This window comes from Oncorhynchus masou, chromosome 19 (genome assembly GCF_036934945.1).
Source record: "Oncorhynchus masou masou isolate Uvic2021 chromosome 19, UVic_Omas_1.1, whole genome shotgun sequence".
Classification (NCBI taxonomy): domain Eukaryota; kingdom Metazoa; phylum Chordata; class Actinopteri; order Salmoniformes; family Salmonidae; genus Oncorhynchus; species Oncorhynchus masou.
Genome location: NC_088230.1, coordinates 5,574,573 through 5,587,333, shown reverse-complemented (window position 1 = coordinate 5,587,333; position 12,761 = coordinate 5,574,573). Strand labels below are relative to the sequence as shown.

Genomic DNA, 12,761 nt, shown 5'->3' with positions numbered 1-12,761 from the left:
GTCCCAGAATGTGAAAGAGATGGTTTGGTACCAAGGACAGCGTTTTGGAATCGGTTGTCACTAGTTACCCCAGCAACAATTTCATAATTATGGCTGAACCCCAACAATTTCTAAAATGCATCTTCATAAAATCTGATTTTAAACTTAACCCTCACCTTAACCACACTGATAACCTTATACCTAACCTTAAAATAATATTACATTCATTTTTATGATATAGGCAATTTTGACTTGGTGGTAACTAGTGACAATTCAAGAATCTCTCGGATTTGAAGAACAACACAGAGATGCATCTTCTTAAATAAGCAGTTAAGGTTGGCTGTTCTGAAGCTACTGCCTGAATCAACCAAAGGGGCTTGGAAGTGCCATATAGAATGCAACATTCATTATCAAACTCGGTTAGAGATTTAGTCTTTTCCATGTGTGCACCAATGTTTCTGAGTCAATTATATTCTACTTGTAATGCCTATCGGAATGTAATTGTTGTGTAATGAGCTCAGACAGGAACTCAGAGATCAGCACCACCGTTGTTGATGTGTTGAAGGTACCGAACTGTCTCATCGGTGCCAAACAAGACCTGCAACCAGAGGAGAAGATGGCAGATGTTTTATGTGCCCACAGCCGATTATGTTATTTTGCTCGCTTATTTGCTGTGTTTCTAACTTATTATTTTACTTATTTTGTACATAATGTTGCCGCTACCGTCTCTTATGACTGAAAATAACTTCTAGACATCAGGACTGTGATTACTCACCACGGACTAGCCGAATCCTCTTTTTCCTTTCACGACTCTGACGAGCCCGACGCGAAGGATACGCTGCCTTCTGATACGGCTGCCTTCTGAGGCGGGTAAAGGGGGCCGAAGGTCCGACTGCCTTCTGAGGCGGGTAAAGAGGGGCCGAAGGTCCGACTGCCTTCTGAGGCGGGTAAAGAGGGGCCGAAGGTCCGACTGCCTTCTGAGAATTCGCAGGTAATCAAATAAACCCCAACCCCTCCATTCTGCTCGCGAAAGTGCAATCTTTGGACAATAAAATATATGACTTTCGCGGAAGATTAAACTACCAACGGGACATTAAAAACTGTAACATCTTATGCTTCACGGAGTCATGGCTGAACGACAACAACATCAACATACAGCTGGCTGGTTATACGATGTACCGGCAAGATAGAAGAGCAGCGTCTGGTAAGACAAGGGGTGGCAGTCTATGTATTTTTATAAACAGCAGCTGGTGCACGATATCTAAGGAAGTACCGAGCTATTGCTCACCTGTATTAGAGTTTCTCATGATAAGCTGTAGTCCACAGTACATACCGAGAGAGTATTCCGCCATAAGCAAAAAAGAAAGAGCTCACCAAGAGGCGGCACTCCTCGTAGCCGGGAACGTTAATGCAGGGAAACTTAAATCTGTTTTACCAAAAAGTACTCTGGACAACCTATACTCCACACACAGAGACACATACAAAGATCTCCCTCGCCCTCCATTTGGCAAGTCTGACCATTTTTCTATTTTCCTGATTCCTGTTTTCAAGCAAAATGAAAGCAGGAAGCACCATTGTCTAGATCAATAAAAACAGTGGTCAGATGAAGCAGATGCGAAGCCACAGGATTGTTTTGCTAGCACAGAACGGAATATTTTCCGCGATTCCTCCGATGGCATTGAGGAGAACACCACATCAGTTGTTGGCTTCATCAATAAGTGCATCGAAGACGGCGTCCCCACAGTGACCATGCGTACATACCTCAAACAGAAGCCATGGATTACAGGCAGCAGGCTAGAGCTGCCAAAAGGCTAGAGCTACCACTTTCAAGGAGCTGGACTCTAACCCAGAAGCTTATAAGAAATCTCGCTATGCCTTCTGACGAACCATCAAACAGGCAAAGCATCAATACAGGACTAAGCTCGATTTGTAATACACCAACTCTGACGCTCGTCGGATGTGGCAGGACTTGCAAACCATTGCAAACCAGACTATAAAGGGAAGCACAGTTTGAGAGCTGCCCAGTGACACGAGCCTAACAGATGAGCTAAACTATTTTTATGCTCGCTTCGAGGCAAATAACACTGAAACATGCATGAGAGCACCAGCTGTTCCAGAAGACAGTGTGATCACGCTCTCCGCAGCCGATGTGAGTAAGACCTTTAAACACGTCAATATTCACAAGGCCACAGGGCCAGATGGATTACCTGGACATGTACTGAGAGCATGCGCTGACCAACTGGCAAGTGCCTTTTCTGACATTTTCAACTTCTCCCTGTCCGAGTCTGTAATATCAACATGTTTTAAGCAGACCACCATAGTCCCTGTGTCCAAGAACACTAAGACAACCTGCCTAAAAATCTACCGACCCATAGCACTCACGTCTGTAGCCCTGAAGTGCCTTGGAAGGCTGGTCATAGCTCACATCAACACCATCATCCCAAAAAACCCTAGACCCACTCCAATTTATATACTGCCCCAAAAGATCCATAGATAATGCAATATCCATTGCACTCCACGCTGCTCTTTCCCAACTGGACAAAAAGAACACCTATGTGAGAATGCTATTCATTGACTACAGCTCAGCGTTCAAGACCATTGTGCCCTCAAAGCTCACCAATAAGCTAAGTAACCTGGGACTAAACACCTCTATCTGCAACTTCAGTCTGCAACCTCAAACTGCAATCGGGCCAACCCCAGGTGGTAAGGGTAGGTAACAAGATGATTGTGGACTACAAGAAAAGGAGGACCGAGCACACCCCCATTCTATTCGATGGGGCTGAAGTGGAGTCGGTTGAGAGCTTCAAGTTCCTTAGTGTCCACATCACCAACAAACTAACATGGTCCAAGCAAACCAAGCCAGTCGTGAAGAGGGCACGACAAAATCTATTCCCCCTCAGGAGACTGAAAAGACTTGACATGGGTCCTCAGATCCTCTAAATATTTTACAGCTGCACCATCGAGAGCATCCTGACTGGTTGCATCACTGCCTGGTATGGCAACTACTCGGCAACCAACCACAAGGCACTACAGAAGGTAGTGCGAACGGCCCAGTACATCACCGTGCCAAGCTTCCTGCCATCCAGGACCTCTATACAAGGCGGTGTCAGAGGAAGGCCCTAGTCATAGATTGTTCTCTCTGCTACCGCACGGCAAGCGGTGCCGGAGCGCTAAGTCTAGGTCCAAGAGGCTTCTAAACAGCTTCTACCCCCAAGCCATAAGACTCCTGAACATCTGGTCAAGTGGCTACCCAGACTATTTTTAGTGCCTCAAATAACATTGACTCTGTATCGGTACCCACCTTTATAGTCTCGCTACTGTTATTTCACTACTGCTCTTTAATTACTTGTTACTTTTATCTCTTATTCTTATCTGTATTTTTTTAACTGCATTGTTGGTTAGGGGACTAATAACATTTTATTTAATTTTACTTGAATACCCAAGTCCAAGTCCAGAACAGAGGCTGGGAAACACACAGTATTAAATAGAGCCATGACTACATGGAACCCTCTGCAACCCTAGGTAACTCAAACTAGCAATACAACCATATTCATGAACACATTACGGCACTACGGGACTGTGAAGAGAGACAGACATTTGTTTCTATTTCATTTTTGCATTGCAGTATGTCGTGATATATGACACGTGGTTGTGATACGACTGTGATATGTGGTTGTCTCACTTGGCTATCTTGAGATGAATGTACTGGCTGTGGGTCGCTCTGGATGGGAGCATCTGCTAAATTGTAATGTAAATGTAGTGCTATGTATATTGTGTATTTTATTTGTTGTGTTTTGATTCCTGTTTGGACCCCAGGATGAGTAGCCGCTGCCTTGGCAGCAGCTAATCGGGGATCCTAATACATACTATTATTACTGAATCTTTCCTCAGCAGGGAGTGAATGAGTGAGTGATATAGATAGCAGCACATTTCCCCCGAAAACATCCTAAATGACATATCTGTGTGAAGAGTGAATATCATTACAACGGGCCTCTGGGATGGAATACTACCTAAAACCTAGGAAACTCTACATTTATGTAACCAAAAAGCTACAGGAAAATGTTGTTTACAAGAGTGTGTGGCCAAGCTGCAGCAGAGTAGTGTGAATAGAATGACAGAGGTGAGTCTGCTATTCTGCTTCTTCCTGGCTCCAGGTTGCCTCGGAATCTGGGTGCATAATTACAGTGTTTAGAATCCTCTGCATAATGACTACTTCCCCTGGAATTTCCTGTATGGCTTGGCTACTTCATCCACATCACAGACCAGAGTGAAGATGAAGGATGCATAAATGTCATACCCCCCAAAAACATGCTAACCTCCCCTGTTATTGGTAATGATGAGAGGTTAGCATGTCTTGGGAGTATGATCTTTGTGCCTCCTTTAACTTTCTGATTATCATTATTCACAATTCATTCAGGATTGTCTGTAACCATGGTGGCATCCAGAGTCATGCAGAAGTGTTCAGAAACATATTATAATCTTACTTACAATAAAAGGGACTCCAAAATGACACTTATGATTTACCATTGAATTCTATTGGCCACAAAATAATCTGAAACACAACTAAAACTGCAAATATATCTAACAAGTGTATCTAACACTTTTCCTGCATCTTCTGTGACAGTCCTTGTGGTAGACTTATCTCCAACCAGAAGTGCTTGCATTCTCCAATTGACATATTCCAAATACATTTTTCCTCTACTCCTACCCTCAAAATGTTATATATTTTTTCTCTCATTAAGGGGGGGTGGTGAGAAGGATTACTTATCCTATCCTAGGTATTCCTTGAAGAGGTGGGGTTTCAGGTGTCTCCGGAAGGTGGTGATTGACTCCGCTGTCCTGGCGTCGTGAGGGAGTTTGTTCCACCATTGGGGGCCAGAGCAGCGAACAGTTTTGACTGGGCTGAGCGGGAACTGTACTTCCTCAATGGTAGGGAGGCGAGCAGGCCAGAGGTGGATGAACGCAGTGCCCTTGCTTGGGTGTAGGGCCTGATCAGAGCCTGGAGGTACTGCGGTGCCGTTCCCCTCACTGCTCCGTAGGCAAGCACCATGGTCTTGTAGCGGATGCGAGCTTCAACTGGAAGCCAGTGGAGAGAGCGGAGGAGCGGGGTGACGTGAGAGAACTTGGGAAGGTTGAACACCAGACGGGCTGCGGCGTTCTGGATGAGTTGTAGGGTTTAATGGCACAGGCAGGGAGCCCAGCCAACAGCGAGTTGCAGTAATCCAGACGGGAGATGACAAGTGCCTGGATTAGGACCTGCGCCGCTTCCTGTGTGAGGCAGGGTCGTACTCTGCGGATGTTGTAGAGCATGAATCTACAGGAGCGGGCCACCGCCATGATGTTGGTTGAGAACGACAGGGTGTTGTCCAGGATCACGCCAAGGTTCTTAGCGCTCTGGGAGGAGGACACAATGGAGTTGTCAACCGTGATGGCGAGATCATGGAACGGGCAGTCCTTCCCCGGGAGGAAGAGCAGCTCCGTCTTGCCGAGGTTCAGCTTGAGGTGGTGATCCGTCATCCACACTGATATGTCTGCCAGACATGCAGAGATGCGATTCGCCACCTGGTCATCAGAAGGGGGAAAGGAGAAGATTAATTGTGTGTCGTCTGCATAGCAATGATAGGAGAGACCATGTGAGGTTATGACAGAGCCAAGTGACTTGGTGTATAGCGAGAATAGGAGAGGGCCTAGAACAGAGCCCTGGGGACACCCGTGGTGAGAGTGCGTGGCGAGGAGACAGATTCTCGCCACGCCACCTGGTAGGAGCGACCTGTCAGGTAGGACGCAATCCAAGCGTGGGCCGCGCCGGAGATGCCCAACTCGGAGAGGGTGGAGAGGAGGATCTGATGGTTCACAGTATCGAAGGCAGCCGATAGGTCTAGAAGGATGAGAGCAGAGGAGAGAGAGTTAGCTTTAGCAGTGCGGAGCGCCTCCGTGATGCAGAGAAGAGCAGTCTCAGTTGAATGACTAGTCTTGTAACCTGACTGATTTGGATCAAGAAGGTCATTCTGAGAGAGATAGCGGAGAGCTGGCCAAGGACGGCACGTTCAAGAGTTTTGGAGAGAAAGAAAGAAGGGATACTGGTCTGTAGTTGTTGACATCGGAGGGATCGAGTGTAGGTTTTTTCAGAAGGGGTGCAACTCTCGCTCTCTTGAAGACGGACAGGACGTAGCCAGCGGTCAGGGATGAGTTGATGAGCGAGGTGAGGTAAGGGAGAAGGTCCCCGGAAATGGTCTGGAGAAGAGAGGAGGGGATAGGGTCAAGCGGGCAGGTTGTTGGGCGGCCGGCCGTCACAAGAAGCGAGATTTCATCTGGAGAGAGGGGAGAAAGAGGTCAGAGCACAGGGTAGGGCAGTGTGAGCAGAACCAGCGGTGTCGTTTGACTTAGCAAACGAGGATCGGATGTCGTCGACCTTCTTTTCAAAATGGTTGACGAAGTCATCTGCAGAGAGGGAGGAGGGGGGAGGGGAGGGGAGGATTCAGGAGGGAGGAGAAGGTGGCAAAGAGCTTCCTAGGGTTAGAGGCAGATGCTTGGAATTTAGAGTGGTAGAAAGTGGCTTTAGCAGCAGAGACAGAGGAGGAAAATGTAGAGAGGAGGGAGTGAAAGGATGCCAGGTCGGCAGGGAGGCGTTTTCCTCCATTTCCGCTCGGCTGCCCGGAGCTCTGTTCTGTGAGCTCGCAATGAGTCATCGAGCCACGGAGCGGGGAGGGGAGGACCGAGCTGGCCTGGAGGATAGGGGACATAGAGTCAAAGGATGCAGAAAGGGAAGAGAGGAGTGTTGAGGAGGCAGAATCAGGAGAAAGGTTGGAGAAGGTATGAGCAGAGGGAAGAGATGATAGGATGGAAGAGGAGAGAGTAGCGGGGGAGAGAGAGCGAAGGTTGGGACGGCGCGATACCATCCGAGTAGGGGCAGTGTGGGAAGTGTTGGATGAGAGCGAGAGGGAAAAGGATACAAGGTAGTGGTCGGAGACTTGGAGGGGAGTTGCAATGAGGTTAGTGGAAGAACAGCATCTAGTAAAGATGAGGTCGGCGTATTGCCTGCCTTGTGAGTAGGGGGAAGGTGAGAGGGTGAGGTCAAAAGAGGAGAGGAGTGGAAAGAAGGAGGCAGAGGGAATGAGTCAAAGGTAGACGTGGGGAGGTTAAAGTCGCCCAGGACTGTGAGAGGTGAGCCGTCCTCAGGAAAGGAGCTTATCAAGGCATCAAGCTCATTGATGAACTCTCCGAGGGAACCTGGAGGGCGATAAATGATAAGGATGTTAAGCTTGAAAGGGCTGGTAACTGTGACAGCATGGAATTCAAAGGAGGCGATAGATAGATGGGTAAGGGGAGAGAGAGAGAATGACCACTTGGGAGAGATGAGGGGATCCCGGTGCCACCACCCCGCTGACCAGAAGCTCTCGGGGTGTGCGAGAACACGTGGGCGGACGAAGAGAGAGCAGTAGGAGTAGCAGTGTTATCTGTGGTGATCCATGTTTCCGTCAGTGCCAGGAAGTCGAGGGACTGGAGGGAGGCATAGGCTGAGATGAACTCTGCCTTGTTGGCCGCAGATCGGCAGTTCCAGAGGCTACTGGAGACCAGGAACTCCACGTGGGTCGTGCGCGCTGGGACCACCAGATTAGGGTGGCCGCGGCCACGCGGTGTGGAGCGTTTGTATGGTCTGTGCAGAGAGGAGAGAACAGGGATAGATAGACACATAGTTGACAGGGTACAGAAGAGGCTACGCTAATGCAAAGGAGATTGGAATGACAAGTGGACTACACGTCTCGAATGTTCAGAAAGTTAAGCTTACGTAGCAAGAATCTTATTGACTAAAATGATTGAAATGATACAGTACTGCTGGAGTAGGCTAGCTGGTAGTGGCTGCGATGTTGACACTACACTAATCAAGTCGTTACGTCGAGTGTAATAGTTTCTACAGTGCTGCTATTCGGGGGCTAGCTGGCTAGCTAGCAGGTTGATTGCGTTACGTTACCTTAAAAGAACGACAATAGCTGGCTAGCTAACCTAGAAAATCGCTCTAGGCTACACAATTGTCTTAGATACAAAGACGGCTATGTAGCTAGCTAGCTACGATCAAACAAAACATACCGTTGTACTGTAATAGTTACTACAGTGCTGCTATTCGGGGCTAGCTGGCTAGCTACGTTAAAAGAACGACAATAGCTGGCCAGCTAACCTAGAAAATCGCTCTAGGCTACACAATTGTCTTAGATACAAAGACGGCTATGTAGCTAGCTAGCTACGATCAAACAAAACAAACCGTTGTACTGTAATAGTTACTACAGTGCTGCTATTCGAGGAGCTAGCTGGCTAGCTACGTTAAAAGAACGACAATAGCTGGCCAGCTAACCTAGAAAATCGCTCTAGACTACACAATTGTCTTAGATACAAAGACGGCTATGTAGCTGGCTAGCTACGATCAAACAAATCAAACCGTTGTACTGTAATGAAGTGAAATGAAAATGTGATACTACCTGTGGAGCGACGCGGAATGTTGACCGGGTAGTTGGAGTTCAATTCGGTAGAGGTTGGCTAGCTGTTGGCAAGCTAGCTAGCAGCATTTCCTACGTTAAGGACGACAAATAGCTGGCTAGCTAACCTCGGTAAATTAAGATAATCACTCTAAGTCTACACACTCTAAACTGCACAATTATCTTGGATACGAAGACAGCGAAGACAACTATGTAGCTAGCTGACACTACGCTAATCGAGTCGTTCAGTTGAGTGTAATAGTTTCTACAGTGCTAGTGGACAGTGGATGTTAGCTAGCTGCTTAGCTAGCTGCTGGGCAGATACGTTAGGACGACGAAATACGATAATTATGCAATTGTCGTTGATACAAAGACGGCTATGTAGCTAGCTAAGAAGAAATTGCTAAGATTAGACAAATCAAACCGTTGTACTATAACTAAATGTAACGAAATGTTACGAAATGTAACGAAATGTTCTCCTTTGCATTTAGAAAAATGCAAACCCATGCCACACATGTCCTGTAGAGTGTAATGTGAAGCTTAAGCTTGCTCTTATGTGGACAGAAGACAGCGGCAGTCCACGATTATACCCTGACAGTGTTCTGGACGTCTGAGCCCACTGAAATGCCAGAGGTCAGCTGGAGGTCAACTAGGATGGCAGAGTGTGTTGAGGTGTCCGTGTGTAACCGTTTGATTTGCTAGTGTGTCGCTTCTCACGGAGAGGGAAGGGACGAGGTTACGGTGTGGTTTAAACAGCGGTCATTGTGCAATCAGACCGACGAAAGTGGGATGAGAGGTGGGGGCAAGAGCCAAATTAATGTGCCAAAGCCTGATGTTGTGGTCACAGAAATATCACTACACTGTAAGTGACCTTACAATTAGCCCTGTGAAGGCTGTGGTAGAGTTTTGAATTCACTCAGAAGATATTTGACAGATGTTTAATCACAGATGACAACAGTGGCAATAACTGAGTGTTGCAGTTCCCGGTGGTGGCATTCATTTGAATGAGGTGAAAACCTTACAGCGTTTTGGATTTGAGGAAGGCTGTCAATAGGCTGATTTCTCGCCCTTTCTCCCCATCCTTTCTCCCCATCAGCAAAGGTTCAGTAGTCGGCCGCTTGAGGGCCAACACCTGTGATCACAGAGAGCTGTTGTTGATTCCAGAGTTCTAAGCCCGTCCTCTCTTCCCAGCCTCTTGCTGCTTTCATCTCTGATGCTTTCCAGTGCAAAGCTCCAGGGCTAAACAAATTGCAGGTGTTCACAGGGATGCCTCCCTGTCTCAATCAGTATCTCTCACAACCTGTCTCTGTACCTCTACCTCCTTATCACCCCCTCTCCCTCTTTCATCCTCACTCCATCTCTCTCCGACTGTCATTTCCTATTAATCACTATTTTTCTCTTTCTACTCACATATCCTTCTCTCTCAGTTTACTTATCTCTCAGTAGCCCTCATATTTCTATCCACTTTCTGTGTCCACCTGTCTCTGTCTCTTTCTCTCTGCATGTGTCAGTCTGAAAGCCATCCCGAGTGGCTATCAGCACAAGCCTCTCCCTCTCTCTCTGCTTTTTTAATCGACCATGCTGCTAAGCCTGTCTGTGAATGTATTACAATGGGCACCTATCTTAAGCTGTGATACCGCTGCTATAGACCGACTGCAAAAGGGTCCATGAATACTTTGTCATTATCACAGGTATTATGCAAATCAGAAAGACCCCCCGGCAAAATGAATGAATTGACAATTGACATTGCACTGCGAATCACTTCAAATTCAATATTATGCCTGTGGAAACATTCAAGAATTGAATCCAACCCTTAAAGTTTAATACTTAATTGGTGAAACTGCCACGTCCGTTTGGGACGCTCCTCTCCCCTGTTTCTCCTCTCATAAACAAAACAAAAACTATAACAAAGGTGCTAGGGGGGGAACAGTGGCACTGTTTCCCCAAATGAGGATTCGATCTTTAAAGGAAACTTCAGAGCATTAATAGAATCACCTACTCACAAGTCAAAAGAGTTACCATACAATAAGCATAAAGACAAATGATTCTTATAGCATGCATAAGCAGGATGTTGTCAGTAGGTGTTACTCACTTGATGTAGTCGGAACCTTATTCTGAGAGAGCGCTCTCTGCCACGGAGCTGCACAGAGGCTGTTGAAAAAAGAAGGAAGATACACCACGTGAATATAAAAACATGCAATATTTGCAGCACAAACCTTTCGAGCCGCACGCACGCATGCTTTTTAGTCCTTCGAGCCGCACGCTTCTGCAAATGGCTCCGTAATGTAATTGGCTTGTTGTACAAACGTGATTCCCACTATGCATGAAATTGAAAAAAGGATGGGTGTAACTTTTGGTCAGTGAAAGTAAGTTAAGACGGCCGTATCTTGTAAAAATGTACTGCGTCGTCTAAATAACCGGTTAATGTGTTCTAACGGCATGTTATTGTTAGACGACACAGATAAAGGGCAGAACAAAACGGAGAGAAGGAAAGTGGATGAATTAGCTGAACTTCAAAGCCAAAACATAACCATCATGAAGTGCTTTGAGAGACGAGTCAAGAATCATATCACCTCCACCTTACCTGATACCCTAGACCCACTCCAATTTGCTTAACCGCCCCAACAGGTCCACAGACGACAGTCGCCAACACACTGCCCTATCCCATCTGGACAAGAGGGATACCTATGTAAGAATGATGTTCATTGACTACAGCAATGAACAGCTGTTCATTCGTGAGGCTCAGAATCCTGGGTCTCGACACCACCCTGTTCAACTGGGTCCTGGACTTTCTGACTGGCCGCCCCCGGGTGGTGAGGGTAGGAAACAACATCACCACCACGCTGATCCTCAACACTGGGGCCCCACAAGGGTGCGTTCTCAGACCTCTCCTGTTCTCCCTGGCCATAAACGCAATCATCAAGTTTGCAGATGACACTACAGTGGTAGGCTTAATTACCAACAACGACGAGACAGCCTACAGGGAGGAGGTGAGGGCCCTCGGAGTGTGGTGTCAGGAAAATAACCTGTCACTCAACATCAACAAAACAAAGGAGATGATTGTGGACTTCAGGAAACAGCAGAGGGAGCATCCCCCATCCACATCAACAGGACAGTAGTGGAGAAGTTGGAAAGTTTTAAGTTCCCCGCCATACACATCACGGACAAACTGAAATGGTCCATCCAGAGAGTAGTGCGGTCTGCACAGCGCATCACCGGGTGCAAACTACCTGCCCTCTAGGACACCTACAGCGCACGATGTAACAGGAAGCTGTAAAGATCATCAAGGACAACAACCATCTGAGCCACTGCCTGTTCAACCCACTATCACCCAGAAGGCGAGGTCAGCACAGGTGCATCAAACTGGGACCGAAAAACAGCTTCTATCTCAAGGCCATCAGACTGTTAAACAGACATCACTAACATAGAGTGGCTGCTGCCAACATACAGACTCAAAACTCTTGCCACTTTAATACATTTAATAAATGGAATTAATAAAGGTATCACTGGTCACTTTTAATAACGCCACTTTAATAATGTCTACATATCCTACGTACTCATCTCATATGTATATAGTGTATTCTATACCATCAACAGCATCTTGCCTTTGCCACACGGCCATCGCTCATCCATATATTTATATGTATATCTTCTTATTCATCTCTTTACAATTGTGTGTTGTTGGGGAATAATCAGAATTAGTTGGTAACATAGGTAAGATGTTTTATATTCATCATATGTTTGTAAGTTACTTCTCATCAGAATGTTGTTTTTGTATAATACTGTGGCAGGGTTGCAGTATCTGTTCTATGTCAAGACTAAGTTGCTTGGGCCGGAGAGAGGGGAGAGGTCAAGCGTGTATCTCTTGGCTCCACAATGTCTGTGTGCCAGTCAGTGTGTCTCTGTGATCTTGTCAAGATAGGATGGATTTGATATATGGATGTTAATATGGAGGATTTGTTTATGGTTCTGAGTTTGAGAAGAGAGCAAAGCTGAATGATAAATTATGTGTGTCTTTGCTATAAAGGATCTCAGTAACAATGTGTGAGGGACTCTCAGAGAATTCATTGATAGACACTGAATTGATCTGAGAGTCACATGGTTGTGATAGAGCTCATATAATTAGAGATGGACTTTGATAACTAATTCTGACTTGTGTGTGGTTTGCTCTCATGATTTGGTAAATAGAGGAAATTTCCACGAAAAGATGTTCGACCTTGCACATAATTGACATCTTTGGATAGAAAACACTCTGATGTTTCCAAAACTGCAAAGATATTGTCTGTGAGTGCCACAGAACTGATGTTACAG

General features: G+C 46.4%; 1 pseudogene; it reads right to left on the bottom strand.

The window, feature by feature from the left end:
* LOC135505509 (utrophin-like) overlaps nucleotides 1–12,761 on the bottom strand; it is a 224,123-nt pseudogene that overhangs the window by 72,336 nt on the left and 139,026 nt on the right.